Source organism: Lolium perenne, chromosome 6 (assembly GCF_019359855.2).
Source record: "Lolium perenne isolate Kyuss_39 chromosome 6, Kyuss_2.0, whole genome shotgun sequence".
Classification (NCBI taxonomy): domain Eukaryota; kingdom Viridiplantae; phylum Streptophyta; class Magnoliopsida; order Poales; family Poaceae; genus Lolium; species Lolium perenne.
Window position 1 is genome coordinate 210,470,820 of NC_067249.2, and position 18,180 is coordinate 210,488,999.

An 18,180-nucleotide genomic window follows, 5' to 3' on the forward strand; every position below is an offset into this window, starting at 1 on the left:
AACCTACAACCCTGACAGTGTAACGACCCATCTCCAGAGACAGAACCCAGAAGGCCACGATGAACCAAAGACGACAGACGAGAGTCACAAAGGTGACCAAGACGATGATGCCACTGCTGAAAAGAGCCGGTGACAGAGGCAACAACCGGAGGAGAACTGGCAGATGAAGTGGCAGCGGAAGGAACACGAAGCCAGTCTAACTCCCAAAGCCCCGGAGACTGACGGCTACGAGGGCCAGCTCCAACCAGGGCATGTGTGTGACGATCCTGAACCGCACAAGACTCAGCGTCAAGAATGACGCGACAACCAGAATCGGTGAGCTGGCTAGCAGAGAAAAGGTTCATCTGAAGGCGAGGAACATGAGAAACATCAGGGACAGAGAAAGAGGGAGTAGAAAGGGTGCCTGTACTAGAAACAGGAATAGAGGTACCATCAGCCGTGACAACACGGACAGGAGAAATAAGAGACCGAAGAGCAGACAGAATAGAAGACTCGGAGGTCATATGAAAGGAAGCTCCAGAATCCAAATACCACGGGGACGTACCTGACTGTGTAGAAAGTGGTGGTCGCGCAGTGCCAGAAGAGCCAGTCACAGAACTAGCAGCGCCCGGCGAGGAAGAGTCTGGAGTAGCGAGCAGACCACGAAGACCCCTGAGAATGTCCTGATCAGAGAGTGCCACTGCAGAAGATCCTGAAGAGCCAGCCTGCTGACGATCCTGGAACTGCGGACGTAAACTGGGATCCCGCGTCCAGCAGGTGGAGGAAGTGTGGCCAACCTTGCCACAGTAGGTGCAATGAGGACGAGAGCGGAGACTCGGACCACGAGGCTGCTGACGTAAACTGGAATCCCAAGCATCAAGCAGGCGGTGAAGCTGCGCTATCTCATGCGCAGAGAGGGGCGCGACTGGAGAGGTCGACGTACAATCAGGTGCCGACGAGGAGCTATCACCGACACGCACAGAGGCCACCAAAGGGGGCGACGGAGAGCAACACGCCGATGAAGAAAAAGTCGGCAAAGCACGGTCATAACCACGTGAAGGGGCCACGAAAGTCGATGTAGAGCGGCAGGCCGACATAGACGAAGTCGGCGAAGCGCGAGCAGAGCCGCGTGAAGAGGCCGCGAAAGTCGATGTAGAGCGACAGGCCGACATAGAGGAAGTCGGCGAAGCGCGGGCAGAGCCGCGTGAAGAGGCCGCAAAAGTCGATGTAGAGCGGCAGGCCGACATAGACGAAGTCGGCGAAGCGCGGGCAGAGTCGCGTGAAGATGCCGCAAAAGTCGATGTAGAGCGGCAGGCCGAGGGAGACAAAATCGGCGAAGCACGGCCAGAGCCGCGGGAAGAGGCCGCGAAAGTCGGTATAGAGCGGCGAGCCGACGTAGACAGAGTCGGTGAAGCGCGGGCAGAGCCGCGTGAAGAGGCCGCAAACGGCGACGAAGAATAGCTAGCAGTCATGCACGGAGGCAGCGGACAAATACCAAGTACCGAAGGTGGGCCCAAAGAAGGGACGGGATCAGCGGAAGACATAGCTTTTTTTTTTTTTTTTGCTCTTTTTTTTTTGCTTTTTTTTTTCAGCTGGAAGTCAACTCACGGCCAAGGAAATCAATCAGATCTACACACGGGCAAGGGAGATCGGCAGCCTGGGAAACGCGGAACAGCACGCGGCCAAGGAGCAGCACGCGGCGGGAGCAGACTGGTAATCGGGCCGGGAGCAAGCGTAGCACGGCGGCCTGGAGCAGCACGCGGCGCGCGGGCGGACCACGCGTAGATCGGCAGGGAGCAGGGAGCGCCACGCGCAGATCGGCAGGGAGGCCGGCGGCGCGGGAGCAGGCAGGGCGACACGCGCGGGAGGAATCGGCCGGGCGGAATCGGCCAGAAGAGATTGGAGCAGACGAATCGGCCAGGAGAGATTGGAGCAGACGAATCGGGCGACTGACTGGAGGTTGAACAAGCAACGTCGGCCGAGAAACTAGAGGATCAATATTTGCTCTGATACCATGTTAGAGGAATATGCGTGTTATATTATCAGGGGGCCAAAGGCCACAATATATAGTACATGTACAGGTGCACATATGCAGAAAGCCCCCTAACATATGGGGAAACTACAATAGACAGATATATACATCTAACAATCAAATCATCTCTTATTATTGAAAGAAGAGCGTACCTTGTGTTGAAAGCTCCCACACATTATGGGGTTTGGGGAAGAGTATTAATATCAAGAAATATCAAACACATTGTGGGGCCTTATTACCGGATAAACCAAAACCCATGTAATTAATATCAAGAAACAACTCACGGCATCCGTCTTGAATGGGAGGAAAAACAACTCAGGTTCCTGAAAACATGAAAGCAATGGGAGCTCGCCGAGTCAGGTTTGATAAACCAATATTTGAGAAAAAAGGTACAAAATGCACAATAGTTATACCAGAAAAGAATGTGAGGAGAACCACGAGTTAAGTTACAATGAAGTAGTAACCTGTATATATTGTACATGTGAAGGACATGGCCACTTGCTAGGCCTTCGAGAGGTACTTGGGCTTCATCATTTGAAAGACGAAACGGTTAAGAACAAATTTGACAACTAACATTCAACAGATGCATCAGCCAAAAAGCAAATGTATCAAAATGAAATTAACTCCAGGCAAGATGAAAAATTGAGTAACTCCAGAACAGAGCCGAACTCACCAGAACCTATGTCTTTAATCACCTGAGAACCACATGAGAAATGATAATTACCTGAATAGTTGCCCAAAGGATAGTCGTGAGGGGAAACCATATGGAGAATGGCACGGCCCACTCTAATCCTGCAAACCCCTTCTTTCTACTGCTCCCCACACATGAGATCTTTCAGTCCATAAACAAACCTAGATAATATTTATTTGTTTGATTGCATGATTCAAATAACATGTAGCTTACATCAAAGGTCATTCTTCATGTACAATCAAAAGTACTCAATTAAATTTTCCTCTAAAGATAGATTTCATTTGGCGAGCTATACTATAAAAATGATAGTAAACCATTGGTAGTATAAGCTATCCTAGGTATAGATGTGTGTGCAATTCTTATAAACCATTGGTAATATAAGCTTTATGCTGTGAATATGTCTAACTCGGGATGATTAAATGAAGAATTTCATTTGCTATGCTGAGATTTCCAAGACATGGCCACTGTGGTACCTTCTTCGCACCAGGGTAGTATAAGCTCCATGTTGTAACTATATCTGTAACTTAATTCTGGAAATAGAAGATTCCTTACTTCTCTAATTATCCACAATTTCCTAGACAAAGCTCCATATAGTTTTGCTAAACCAAGCTTATCTGCCAAATTTTACCAACAAAACAACATTTGTGGAAGATTATTAGAAGTCGTTTGGTATCCATTGATACGTCCAATTTGCATCACTATTCTATATCATAATTTGCTGTTATTCATTGATATATTTCATATTTGGACACAATACTTATGTTATTTCATCTATTTTGCATGTTTCATCATTATTGGAGGATTAAGCACCGGAGCCAGGATTCTGCTGGAAAAAGCACCGTCAGAACGCAATATTTCGGAAGATCAACTGTGGAAGGAAATTATACAAAAAATCCTATTTTTCCAGATGACGAAGGAAACCAGAAGGGGGAGCCGAGGGGACCCAAGGTGGGCCCAGACCACAGGCCGGCGCGGCCCATGGCCTGGCCGCGCCACCTGGTGAGGAGGGGGCCCCATAGCCCCTCTCGCCTCCTTTTCTTCGCGAAATCCTTCGTCCCGAAGACCTAAGCCACAGAGGGTACCTCGCGAAGAGTTACAGCCGCCTCTGCGGGGCGGAGAACACCAGAGAGAAAAGAGCTCTCCGGCGGTTGAGATCCGCCGGGGAAATTCCCTCCCGGAGGGGGAAATCGACGCCATCGTCACCGTCATCGAGCTGGACATCATCTCCATCACCATCACCATCATCTCCACCATCATCACCGCCGTCTCCACCGCTGCACATCGTCACCGCCGTAGCGATTTGGGTTTGATCTTAATTGTTTGATAGGGGAAACTCTCTCAGTATTGATTTCTACTTGTTGTTGATGCTATTGAGTGAAACCGTTGAACCAAGGTTTATGTTCAGATTGTTATTCATCATCATATCACCTCTGATCATGTTCCATATGATGTCTCGTGAGTAGTTCGTTTAGTTCTTGAGGACATGGGTGAAGTCTAAATGTTAGTAGTGAACCATGGTTGAGTAATATTCAATGTTATGATATTTAAGTTGTGGTGTTATTCTTCTAGTGGTGTCATGTGAACGTCGACTACATGACACTTCACCTTTATGGGCCTAGGGGAATGCATCTTGTACTCGTTTGCCAATTGCGGGGTTGCCGGAGTGACAGAAACCTGAGCCCCCGTTGGTATATCGATGCAGGAGGGATAGCAGGATCTCAGAGTTTAAGGCTGTGGTTAGATTTATTCTTAATTACTTTCTTGTAGTTGCGGATGCTTGCAAGGGGTATAATCACAAGTTTGTATTAGTCCTAGGAAGGGCGGTACATTAGCATAGGTTCACCCACACAACACTTATCAAAACAATGAAGATTAATTAGCCGTATGTAGCGAAAGCACTAGACTAAAATCCCGTGTGTCCTCAGGAACGTTTGGTCATTATAAGTAAACAACCCGGCTTGTCCTTTGTGCTAAAAAGGATTGGGCCACTCGCTGCAATTGTTACTCTCGCACTTTACTTATTCGTACTTTATTCATCTGTTACATTAAAACCCTCTGAATACTTGTCTGTGAGCATTTACAGTGAATCCTTCATCGAAACTGCTTGTCAACACCTTCTGCTCCTCGTTGGGATCGACATTCTTACTTATCGAAGATACTACGATACACCCCCTATACTTGTGGGTCATCAAGACTATTGGTAAGTGGAATTGGTAAGGGAAATTTCTACTGTTTGTGCTGATTTTATTTCTGCCTGCTGCCATAATTCATTATGGAGAGATCTTCTCTTGAGTGTTTATTTGGGAAATCTACTACTACTGCAAAGGTAGTGGATAAGGCGCCAGGTGAGGAAGAGATACCATACAAAATACCTATGAAAATTATTGAACGTGTAGTGGATAACCGTTATACAGGGGATGGAACTGTCCACCCAGGAGATCATTTACTGTTCTTACATGAATTATACGGTTTATTCAAGTGTGCAGGTATTGCTATGGATGAAGTGAGGAAGAAACTATTCTCTATATCGCTGTCTGGTAAAGCGGCGCATTGGTATAAATTACTGGATAATGGGGATTCTCTTGAATGGAATGATATTGTGCCCCGGTTTTATTCTAAGTTCTATCCTCCAAGTGAAATTCACAAGGATCAGAATCGCATATATAATTTTTGGCCTCATGATGGAGAGAGTATTGCCCAAGCGTGGGGGAGATTGAAGTCTTTAATGCTCAAATGCCCCATTCATGAGCTTCCTGGTAATGTTATTATTGATAATTTCTATGCAAGACTTTCTTTTGAAGACAAGACCTTGTTGGATACTTCTTGTTCTGGATCATTCACGCGCAACAAAGAAGAGTTTAAAAGGGACCTTCTTAATCGGATCCAGGAAAATACTGAAGGATGGGAGAACGACAAAGATAGAGAATCAGGTATAAATTATGATTACAAATGCATTGAAGCTTTTATGGATACTGATAAATTTCGTAATATGAGTGCTACTTATGGTCTTGATTCTCAAGTTGCTGCAAATCTTTATAAAGCTTTTGCCTCTCATTATGAATTGCCTAAGAAGAATTTTGATAAGTTTCATGAACCGTATAAAGATAAAATTGATTCATCTATAAATAAATGTGTTGTAGTTGAAACTGTGGATCATGTTATTCCTGAAGCTTATATTGAAAAAACTCCTTTCCCTGCTAAAATGAAGGAGTACTCTGTTATAAATAGTGCGGTTCATAAAAGTGAAAAGAAACCTATAGAACCTGAAGAACAAATAAAAGTTGAACCTGTTGTTGCAAATGTTAAAGATCTTGTGACTGAAAATGTGGAGGATGGTCATATTATTTTCTGTGAAGATGCTTCTAATATTGTTTCACATCCTAATAAACCCAAACAAGTTAGTGTTCCTATGCTATCTGTTAGAATTGGTGATCATTGCTATTATGGTTTATGTGATATTGGTGCAAGTGTTAGTGCTATTCCTTATGAGCTTTACACGGAGATTATGCATGAAATTGATTCTTGTGAACTTGAAGATATTGATGTGGTTATTCAGCTGGCTAATAGAGAAACTATTTCTCCAATTGGTATTGTTCGAGATGTGGAAGTTCTATGCGGTAAGATTAAATATCCTGCTGACTTTTTGGTACTTGGTTCTGCTGCTAGTAAATATTGTCCTATCATTTTTGGTAGACCTTTTCTAAATACTTGTGGAGCTATTATAGATTGCAAGAAAGAGAAAATTTTGACTAAATTTGCTGGTGAATCTTATGAGTTTAACTTCTCTAAATTTACCAAAACTCCTTATAAAGCTGATTTGCCTAATAACGATTTTAGATTTGAACAGTGTGCATCTATTACTCTTGCTCCTAATAATCCTTTGCAGCAACATTTGGAGAATAGCAAGAGTGAAGTTTTTAGGAAAGAAAGAGATGAGCTTGAGGAAATTTTTCTTCGCCAACCTATTCTTAAGCATGATTTACCGGTGGAAGATCTGGGTACAACACCGCCACCAAAGGAAGATCCTGTCTTTGATTTAAAACCTTTGCCTGATAATCTTAAATATGCTCATATTGATGATAAGAAAATATATCCTGTTATTATTAGTTCTAATCTTACAGAGTTTGAAGAAGAAAGACTATTGGAAATATTGAAGAAACACCGAGGTGCTATTGGCTACACTCTTGATTACTTGAAGGGGATTTCTCCCTCTATTTGCCAACACGCCATTAATATGGAAGATGATGCGAAGCCTGTTGTTGAACCTCAGCGTCGTCTAATTCCTAAGATGAAGGATGTGGTAAGAAATGAGGTATTACGACTTCTTGAAGCTGGTATTATATATCCTATTGCTGATAGTAGATGGGTTAGTCCTGTGCATTGTGTTCCTAAGAAAGGAGGAATGACTGTTGTGCCTAATGATAATGATGAGCTCATACCTCAAAGAGTAGTTGTAGGTTATAGAATGTGCATTGATTTTCGTAAAGTTAATAAAGTTACTAAGAAAGATCATTATCCTTTGCCTTTTATTGATCAAATGTTAGAAAGGTTATCCAAAAATACTCATTTTTGCTTTCTTGATGGTTATTCTGGGTTTTCACAAATTGCTGTTAAAACTAAGGATCAAGAGAAAACCACTTTCACTTGTCCCTATGGAACCTATGCTTATAGACGTATGCCTTTTGGTTTATGTAATGCTCCTGCTACTTTTCAAAGATGCATGTCTGCTATTTTTCATGGCTTTTGCGAGAGTATTGTAGAGGTATTCATGGATGATTTTTCTGTCTATGGGAATTCTTTTGATAATTGTTTGCGGAACCTTGATAAAGTTTTGCAGAGATGTGAAGAAACTAACCTTGTTCTTAATTGGGAGAAATGCCACTTTATGGTTAATGAAGGAATTGTATTGGGACATAAAATTTCCGAGAGAGGTATTGAAGTTGATAGAGCTAAAGTTGAAGCAATAGAGAAGATGCCCTATCCTAGGGATGTTAAAGGTATTCGTAGTGTTCTTGGTCATGCTGGGTTTTATAGGAGGTTTATTAAAGACTTCTCTAAGATTTCAAAGCCTCTTACTAATCTTCTTCAAAAAGATGTACCTTTTGTTTTTGATGATGATTGTAAGGAAGCTTTTGAAACTCTAAAGAAAGCCTTAACAACTGCTCCTATAGTTGAACCTCCTGATTGGAACTTACCATTTGAAATTATGTGTGATGCTAGTGATTTTGCTGTAGGCGCTGTTCTTGGACAACGAGTAAATAAAAAATTGAATGTTATTCATTATGCTAGTAAAACTCTTGATGCTGCTCAAAGAAATTATGCTACTACTGAAAAAGAATTGTTAGCTGTAGTCTTTGCTTGTGATAAGTTTAGATCTTATATTGTTGATTCAAAAGTTACTATTCATACTGATCATGCTGCAATCAGATACCTTATGCAAAAGAAAGATGCTAAGCCAAGGCTTATTAGATGGGTACTTTTGTTGCAAGAATTTGATTTACATATTGTAGATAGGAAAGGTGCTGATAATCCTGTTGCTGATAATTTGTCTAGATTGGAAAATATTGCTTATGATCCTGTTCCTGTTAATGATAGTTTTCCAAATGAACAATTGGCTGTAATAAAGGTGAGCTCGCGAGACAGTCCTTGGTATGCTGATTATGCTAACTTTATTGTTTCCAAGTACTTGCCTCCGACCTTTTCAGCTCAGCAAAGGAGGAAATTCTTTTATGACTTGAGGCATTATTTCTGGGATGACCCACACTTATATAAAGAAGGAGTGGATGGTATTCTGCGAAGATGTGTTCCCGAATATGAACAGCATGAGATATTGAGTAAATGTCATGGGAGTGCTTATGGAGGACATCACGCCGGAGATAGAACCGCGCAAAAGGTTTTACAATCAGGTTTTTATTGGCCAACTCTCTTCAAAGATGTAAGGAAGTTTATTTTATCTTGTGATGAATGCCAAAGGGTTGGTAATATCTCCAGACGCAATGAAATGCCTATGAATTATACTCTTGTTATTGAACTGTTCGACTGTTGGGGATTTGACTTCATGGGACCTTTTCCCTCTTCAGAAGGTAACACTCATATACTTGTTGCTGTTGATTATGTTACTAAATGGGTGGAAGCCATACCTACAAAAAGTGCTGATGGTGAGACCTCTTTAAGAATGCTTTTAGATATTATTTTTCCTCGATTTGGAGTTCCTAGATATATTATGACTGATGGAGGTTCTCATTTTATTCATGGTGGTTTTAGAAAAACTCTTGCTAAATATGGCATTAATCATAGAATTGCTTCTGCTTATCATCCTCAAACTAGTGGGCAAGTAGAACTATCAAATAGAGAAATTAAATCTATCTTGCAAAAGACCGTTAATAAAACTAGAAAGAATTGGGCTAGTAAATTGAAGGAAGCATTATGGGCTTATAGAACTGCTTATAAAAAACCCCATGGGAATGTCACCTTATAAAATGGTTTATGGGAAAGCTTGTCATTTACCCTTAGAACTAGAGCACAAAGCTTATTGGGCTGTTAGAGAATTAAATAAAGATCCTAAACTAGCTGGTAATAAGAGGTTGCTGCAATTGAGTTCTCTAGATGAATGGAGAAGTGAAGCTTATGAAAATGCTAAACTCTTTAAAGAGAAAGTTAAAAAATGGCATGATAGAAGGATTATCAAAATAGAATTTAATATTGGGGATAAAGTCCTATTGTATCGGTCTCGTCTCAGATTCTTTGCAGGGAAATTGCTCTCGAAATGGGAAGGACCATATGTTGTTGAGGAGGTGTATCGTTCAGGAGCAATAAAAATTAGCTCTCTCCAAGGCAATGTCACACAAGTGGTAAATGGACAAAGACTCAAGCATTATATCTCAGGTGATTCTTACAATGTAGATGTTGATGTTATTCGAGTGGAAACACCGGAGGCTTTCATCAAAGGACAAATTGACAGTCCGCCAGAACTCGACTTTGAATAGGTAACAGTACTGGTAATAAAAAGTCCGCAATTTACTTTCCGAACAATGTTTTTGCTGTTTTTGGAAAATATGAAAAATTACGAGATCGAAACGGAGTGGAAGAGACGCACGAGGGGGCGCCCCCATAGGCCGGCGCGGGCCCTACCCTAGCCGCGCCGCCCTATGAGGAGGCCGCCTCATCGCCCCTCTCCGACTCTGGTTCGACCTGGTACTTTCCGTTCGTTGTAAAAATTTATTCTATATAATCCCCCGGACCCCTGGAGGTCCGTATATCGTTTTCTCGACGTGTTTTGTTTTGAGCTGTTTCTGCCAGGTTCTGTTCCGGATCTAGATCCATCATGTCTTCGTCGGAAACTCCGAAGGACAGCTCCTGCAGGGATGTCGGCAACTTGTACATGGAGGAGTTGAGGATGCACCCCAAGGAGTTGCTGCTCGTTGAGGGAGAACTGCAGATCAAGGATGTCCAGAGTCCTAAAGGAAAAGGAAGCTTGGAAGACAGGATGGAGAAGCTAGAACAAGAGGTCTTCAAATACAAGAAGATGGCTGAGCGTGAGGTGGATATCTTCCACAAGATTGTGTCTGAACTCATTGCTGAACACTAGAAGGAAACTGCAAAGCTTTGGGGCGACATCCTCTCACTTCACGACACCACCAACAAACTCCAAGCACAACTCTATGATGTTCAGAATCAGAACTGTGAGTATGAAAACAGGTTTAAATACATAAGCCGTGCTGCTAGTTTCAGGATCCCCAAGACCAAGATGTCGTTTCTTGATGGAGAGCCTCTTCCCTGGAAGTTTGATGACGGGAGTTCATCACCACCATCGCCAAAGGAGTAATTCATCATCGGTATTGGCATCCCCTTGGTTTGTTCCAAGCTTGGGGGAGTGCCGCGGTATCACATCATCACTACCTTTTACTTTTTACTATCAAGTAGTGTCATATCATGAGTAGGGAAGTTATCATATAAGATGGGTTGCAGTATGGAAGTATCTCTCCTTTAGTTGGTTATCTATGTATCCCTTGGTGTGAGTTATCGTTATGAAATATTAATGAGAAGTCTTATCATTTACATATTGCACACCTTATTTTAGTTTGCAATTCTATTATATGATTGATCTTGATTTTAGTATTGGTACCACTTTGGGAGCATTGAGTAAATCTATTTGGTTTTGGCAAACTTAGCATTGGTCAATAGCAACAACACCTTGAGGTTTAAGTAGAAAAGAGAAATATACATATAGTTGTTTCATTGTCTTCCTTTCTTGTTAGTTCATAGCTCATTATTCTGAAGTTAAAATTGTTTGTGCTTACAAGGAAGATGCATGATTGTTTCTATCACATGTATATTTGTTTGTTTCCTTCAACTCTTATGCTTGCTAATTAACCTTGCTAGCCAAAGACCTGTACTAAGAGGGAATACTTCTCGTGCATCCAAACCTTAACCCAAACCTATGTCATTTGTGTCCACCATACCTACCTACTACATGGTATTTTCTGCCATTCCAAGTAAATACTTCGTGTGCTACCTTTAAACAATTCAAAATTTAGTATCTCTTATTTGTGTCAATGTTTTATAGCTCATGAGGAAGTATGTGGTGTTTTATCTTTCAATCTTGTTGGGCAACTTTCACCAATGGACTAGTGGCTTCATCCGCTTATCCAATAATTTTGCAAAAAGAGCTGGCAATGGGATTCCTGGTCCCAAATTAATTAAACTAATTAGACACTCCTCCATGGTATGTGATTGTTGGCAGGCACCCGAGGATTCGGTTAGCCATGGCTTGTGTAAGCAAAGGTTGGGGGGAGTGTCATCATAATAAAACTAAAATAAAAAGGCACTCCTTCATGGTATGAGATTGTTGGCAGGCACCCGAGGATTCGGTTAGCCATGGTTTGTGAAAGAAATGTTGGAAGGAGTGCCACACAAAATGAAAATAAAATGGGAGCCGCTCTTTGAAGGTTTGTCTGGCAAGGGGGTTAGAGTACCCGCTACCAGTCGTTGACAACAACAAACACCTCTCGAAATGTTACTTTTATTCTCTTTATATGATTTCAAAACTAAAAAAGCTCTAGCACATGATTTAATCCCTGCTTCCCTCTACGAAGGGCCTGTCTTTTACTTTATGTTGAGTCAGTAAACCTATTTTCCCTCCATCTCAAGCAAGCATTTGAGTTATTGTGATCAAACCATTATATTGTGATTTGCTTCATCATGTCTTTTATTCTTCCTTGTTTAGTACAAGTTTTATCTGAATGAATATAGCTTTGCAAGTTATCAATGCTCATTATGATTGAGTATGCAAGTTTATCATAAGCTTTAACATAAGAGTGCTGCTCAATAGATAAGTATAATCTGTTAACTGTTCTCTGACCAAGAACGAAGTTTGCCATCACCAACTATGATTTCTTATGCACCTTTATTTGTGATTACCTTATACTTGTTTCAAGTTGAATTATATGAGAAAGTTGTTTACTAGAATGATTCGTGTGAATGAATATGATGCTTCTTGTCCGTATTTTATTTATCGACTCTTCACTCCATAAACATGTGGTCCTGTTTACCGAGTTTAGTTTCGCTTGGGGACAAGCGAAGTCTAAGCTTGGGGGGAGTTGATATGTCCAATTTGCATCACTATTCTATATCATAATTTGCTGTTATTCATTGATATATTTCATATTTGGACACAATACTTATGTTATTTCATCTATTTTGCATGTTTCATCATTATTGGAGGATCAAGCACTGGAGCCAGGATTCTGCTGGAAAAAGCACCATCAGAACGCAATATTTCGGAAGATCAACTGTGGAAGGAAATTATACCAAAAATCCTATTTTTCCAGATGACGAAGGAAGCCAGAAGGGGGAGCCGAGGGGACCCAAGGTGGGCCCAGACCACAGGCCGGCGCGGCCCATGGCCTGGCCGCGCCACCTGGTGAGGAGGGGGCCCCACAGCCCCTCTCGCCTCCTTTTCTTCGCGAAATCCTTCGTCCCGAAGACCTAAGCCACAGAGGGTACCTCGCGAAGAGTTACAGCCGCCTCTGCGGGGCGGAGAACACCAGAGAGAAAAGAGCTCTCCGGCGGCTGAGATCCGCCGGGGAAATTCCCTCCCGGAGGGGGAAATCGACGCCATCGTCACCGTCATCGAGCTGGACATCATCTCCATCACCATCACCATCATCTCCACCATCATCACCGCCGTCTCCACCGCTGCACATCATCACCGCCATAGCAATTTGGGTTTGATCTTAATTGTTTGATAGGGGAAACTCTCTCGGTATTGATTTCTACTTGTTGTTGATGCTATTGAGTGAAACCGTTGAACCAAGGTTTATGTTCAGATTGTTATTCATCATCATATCACCTCTGATCATGTTCCATATGATGTCTCGTGAGTAGTTCGTTTAGTTCTTGAGGACATGGGTGAAGTCTAAATGTTAGTAGTGAACCATGGTTGAGTAATATTCAATGTTATGATATTTAAGTTGTGGTGTTATTCTTCTAGTGGTGTCATGTGAACGTCGACTACATGACACTTCACCTTTATGGGCCTAGGGGAATGCATCTTGTACTCGTTTGCCAATTGCGGGGTTGCCGGAGTGATAGAAACCTGAGCCCCCGTTGGTATATCGATGCAGGAGGGATAGCAGGATCTCAGAGTTTAAGGCTGTGGTTAGATTTATTCTTAATTACTTTCTTGTAGTTGCGGATGCTTGCAAGGGGTATAATCACAAGTTTGTATTAGTCCTAGGAAGGGCGGTACATTAGCATAGGTTCACCCACACAACACTTATCAAAATAATGAAGATTAATTAGCCGTATGTAGCGAAAGCACTAGACTAAAATCCCGTGTGTCCTCAGGAACGTTTGGTCATTATAAGTAAACAACCCGGCTTGTCCTTTGTGCTAAAAAGGATTGGGCCACTCGCTGCAATTGTTACTCTCGCACTTTACTTATTCGTACTTTATTCATCTGTTACATTAAAACCCTCTGAATACTTGTCTGTGAGCATTTACAGTGAATCCTTCATCGAAACTGCTTGTCAACACCTTCTGCTCCTCGTTGGGATCGACATTCTTACTTATCGAAGATACTGCGATACACCCCCTATACTTGTGGGTCATCATCCATCATTTGGGCCTGGAATCCTGGAATTCATTTTGGAATTCCATAGGTGGGATGTTTGGTTGGCACAGAATTGGGCCGTCATTTCATTTAGGGAATCCAGCAAAATGGTGCCATGGGTAACACGATTCCGAGCTGAGACCTGTCATTCGCGTTTCTCCATGAAAGCCATTCAATATTGAATTCTACTGTCATTTGTAATTCCTGTGGCAACCAAACAAGTGTCCATTTCTGGAATTACAATGTAAATGAAATGAATACATGTATTCATTTCAAAATGCTACAAATGAAAGGAAAGCCTGGCTTCCAAACGACTTCTTAGAGAAATTGTGCAAAGAGAGCAATGGAAATAATATCGGTTTGCAAAAGAATAAAAGTAGCGAGTAGCGATTACTAAATAGAATGGTGAATAAAAGTAGCGAGTAGCGATTACTAAATAGAATGGTGCACCATGCTATCACGTAGCAATTGCATCAGCTACTATGATACTCTCAGCAGCATAGAATTCATCTCCAATTTTCTCATTAATGGTCAATATTGATGTCATCTCGTAAAAATAAGAATTTTAGTTACCAATAGCAGGGAAAAAATTGCATACCATGATGGCTCTGAAAGCTCTTAATTGCGACATGGGGCGATGACATGGCCGGTCGAAGGGAGAGAAGGACATGCAGGGAAGCTAACAAATAAATAATCAAACTATATTGAGAAGAAAAATTGGTTCACAAATTGATGGAGCAAAAGAATAAACCATTGGAAAAATACAATAAGCACAATGTCGGAAAATGCCTCAGAAAAGAAATCCTCACATTGCCTTTTAAATGTTTACTCATATAATATTAGTAGCCTCTTTGTGCGCCCCTGTATTTATATCCAAATCAGAATTAGGTGCACATTTATATTTATTTAGCGGAAACAAATCCAATAGAACTTCCAGAATATACTTAACAACAAACTTCAGTAACCCTCAAGGCATTACAGATCTTTGTAGCATAAATGTGAAAAAACACGCCTTAATGAATAAATTGGCGACCTAATATCAGATATGCGCAGTGCATAGTGGATTGAGTTATATACTTCCGAAATACCACAATAAGTTGTGATGGCCTTTTTAAAGTAGCACAACAGTATGTAATGGACAAACATCTATGAAAACCCAAAATAAAAAAAACAACAAAACAGAAAATAAATAATGCTCATAAAACATGGACAGTGGCATAGGCTAACAACTTTTTTGGATTATGACTCATAGGCTTATACCATTCAACTATTTATTGCCACATAATCGACGAATGATCGTTACCCTGAAGTAAACCCTAAACCGTGATAACTCATGTGCATCAACTTACACCAGTCTAAGTAAAATTCTTAGGTAGTGCTATGTTATGATTTATCATCCCTTCTTATCTACGCGCAATTAGGTAGGTGCAGGTGCAGGTGCAAACAAATTTCGTTTTCCACATCAAGTCGTACTTCAGCGATTAGTAATCTGCCGTAAGAGCTTTGGCACGATTTATCCCCTGTCTTGTAAAAATCTACATCAAATAACTGAGTGCACAACTTAAAATCAGATAGATTATTAACCGATATTGCATCCATAATCATCATGACACCACCAGTTAGAAAGCCTCGTTTCCCCATGTAATGCTAGAGAACTGCACAAAGTGCCATGTAATTAGTGATAGGCAAAAGAACCTAGATCTCCATGATCGGGTGAGGGTGAGGCTGTTGAGGAACTTATCACGAAATCTGCGAGTTTGTTTGTACAAACTGCTAGCGCCTCCTATTCCAAATCGCCCGATCCGTGGTCTTCCTGTGTTGCGATGAGACGAAGTGGAGATCGAATCGAGTAGCTTCTCTGACGGGAGAAGGCCTTCCCTTTTGTTGTTGCCGTCGCTGGCCTTGTATTACGCCGCCATGTGAAGGAGACGTGAGACGGAGGGGCCGTGTCGTACGAGCGATTGGAGGCGAAGGCTGGGTCCGAGAGTGTTGATGGCATGTCAGCGCCGTTGCCATGCTAGATCTCGAACATGCCTAGAGGTCCATCTCCGGCGCCGTGCCGAGGTTGGACGTGGCGAGAAATCCGCATCCATCCCTTGCGCCGCCGCCGCTGGGATGAGGTCGAGGAAATAGGGTGTGGCACCCCCGGGATCAGGGTTAGACAAATACCAGATCTTCGTCTGACATAAGCCTAACCTTGAGCTCGAGAGACTACAGTGAGAGAATCGGTAACACAACAGTGACTCTACGACTCAAAAGAATATATTACAACTCTTAACAGAGTAAGATCCAAATTATTACACGCAGAGGTCACTGACCCAACATTCAACAAGCAACGGAAGCAAATTATGTTATTCTAAATAACAAGATAGCAAAGGGCTTAAGAAGCCATAACATAAAGCGACGTCCCAGCCCATAAGTCGCAGGCTGCTGCCTGGGAACTCCAAACTAACCGTCGATGTTAACGTAGAAACCACCTTCGACTGCAGAGACTTCATCTGAAACAAAAGCATGCAAAGCTGAGTACAGGGACTCAGCAAGACTTAGTACAACCTTTTAGCAAAGCGGGTATGCGGGCTTTCTGGTAGATCTTCTTTTGCGTAAAGCCAGTTTTCCTTTGTAAGATAAGAGAGAAGAGAAGCTCGACTACACAGAACCTTTAAAAGGGGTAAGAGAGCGACATCTCTATCTCTATTGATCATCATATTGTATCCACCAATTTTCATCATCTCGAACCACTATCCTCGGATCACCCCCTCAACACCCGAAGAAGGTGTCCGTAAACACACATTGTTTATCAAGTTTTACGATTAGGTTCATGTTGTCTATGATCACAGAATCCATTCCCAAGTCGTCCATAACCGTGGACACGGCTTCTCGAAAAGATTTAACCCTGCAGGGGTGCACAACTTTACCCACACGCGCCAACCGACTCTTAGTGCCAACGTATAAGCTCTCTTCCTTGGAAAGCCGGCAGAGGGTGGTTGACCACGACCTTTACCTTGCTGTCGCCGAGACCATGAGTCACGCGCTAAGGATTATTCCGCCGTAACGGGTCAAGTCCCGAAGTCGGTCCTTAACGATGTGAGCCGAGGTGGGTTTCCCCAGAGGCTGCAACCCCCAGCCACCACGACCACGCTTACCTGCCTGTTATGTACCTTTGACCCCCAAGCAAAATGCAATGCATATGACCAGGTAACGCGCAAACTATGTGACTCATGGAATCTACTAGGCAAGTTAGTGAGTCGAGAGGGTACCATAATAGGGCCTCGTGTGGTTGTACGCTCGGTCTTGGTTCAAGAGGCGAGAACTCGGTTCCTAGGGTCGGCAGAAACGAAACAACCCACCACATCCCAATGTGGCCTCTCGTCTGAGCCTTTAATCATATTTATCATCATCTCTATACTTACCACGTCAACCTGTCATGCTAGATTCATTTCATTGTAAGGCTCCAGTCCGAAGACCGGAGTAGTAGCGTAACAAACTAAGCATGGCTAAGCATAAAGAGATAAAGGCTCTCGCGACGCACACATGCCAAACCTAGTTATGCTAGGAGCAGTGGATCAGGGTATCGAGGCTACAAAGGTCGGACATGCAACAGATAGGGTAACTCTATTTATCGATAAAAGACAGTTGAATCGTATGCGATATGTAGGAACCACAGATAAAAGCATTTCAAAATCATAGATGAACCAGGTTAGGGCTTGCCTTGTCCCTCAGCGGATGAGTACTGTTCTTCGGTGGCGTTGACGTCAGACTCCGGCTCAGATCCTATCGCGAAGAACCAAACACCGGAAAGGGAAATACACAATCACCACATGGCATAATGCAATGCGCATCCAATATGAATGATATGTCGTATTAAAGGAATTAAGGAAACCCTAGGTGCATCGTCAAATTAAAGGGGGTTCCGGCATCGGACACCGCCATATGAGAGGGGTTTCTTTTAGGGTTTCACTACATTTGCAAGTTCAAAGGTTGTAATGATGTATGAATTACTCCTCAACTTGTAGAGAATGTTTTTCTGAACATTTCGGTATATTATACGTCTTTTTCTGAATTAGAATAAAAAAATAATGAATTATACAATCTTTAACCAATTTCTGAAAATAGTTAAAAGGGAATATGACGTCATGGTGACGTCATGACGACGTCAGCCATGGCCTGCCCTTGCAGGTCGACCACGGCCTCGTCGCCAGAGGGCTCGGGAGAAGGCGCGAGTGGGCGCCTTAGACGCGCGGCGTCCCCGCGAACCAGAATAGGGCGGCGCCGCCCTCCAATGGTCGCCGGAGGGGCGTCTCCGGCGAGCTCGCGCGGAGGGCCGGGAAGGCGCACGTCGCGGCGGCGCTACACGGCGAGCTAGGG

The 18,180-nt window shown here is 42.7% G+C and overlaps 1 long non-coding RNA gene across 1 annotated transcript; it reads right to left on the bottom strand.

Annotated features, from left to right (window-relative positions):
- Positions 1-2,133: 2,133 nt before the first annotated feature.
- On the bottom strand, positions 2,134-15,339 carry LOC127306225 (uncharacterized). Its single transcript, XR_007854510.2, has 3 exons — positions 14,249-15,339; positions 2,476-3,316; positions 2,134-2,334 (listed from the first exon to the last, which is right to left on the bottom strand). It is a non-coding gene; the product is annotated as an uncharacterized lncRNA (long non-coding RNA).
- Positions 15,340-18,180: the final 2,841 nt, after the last annotated feature.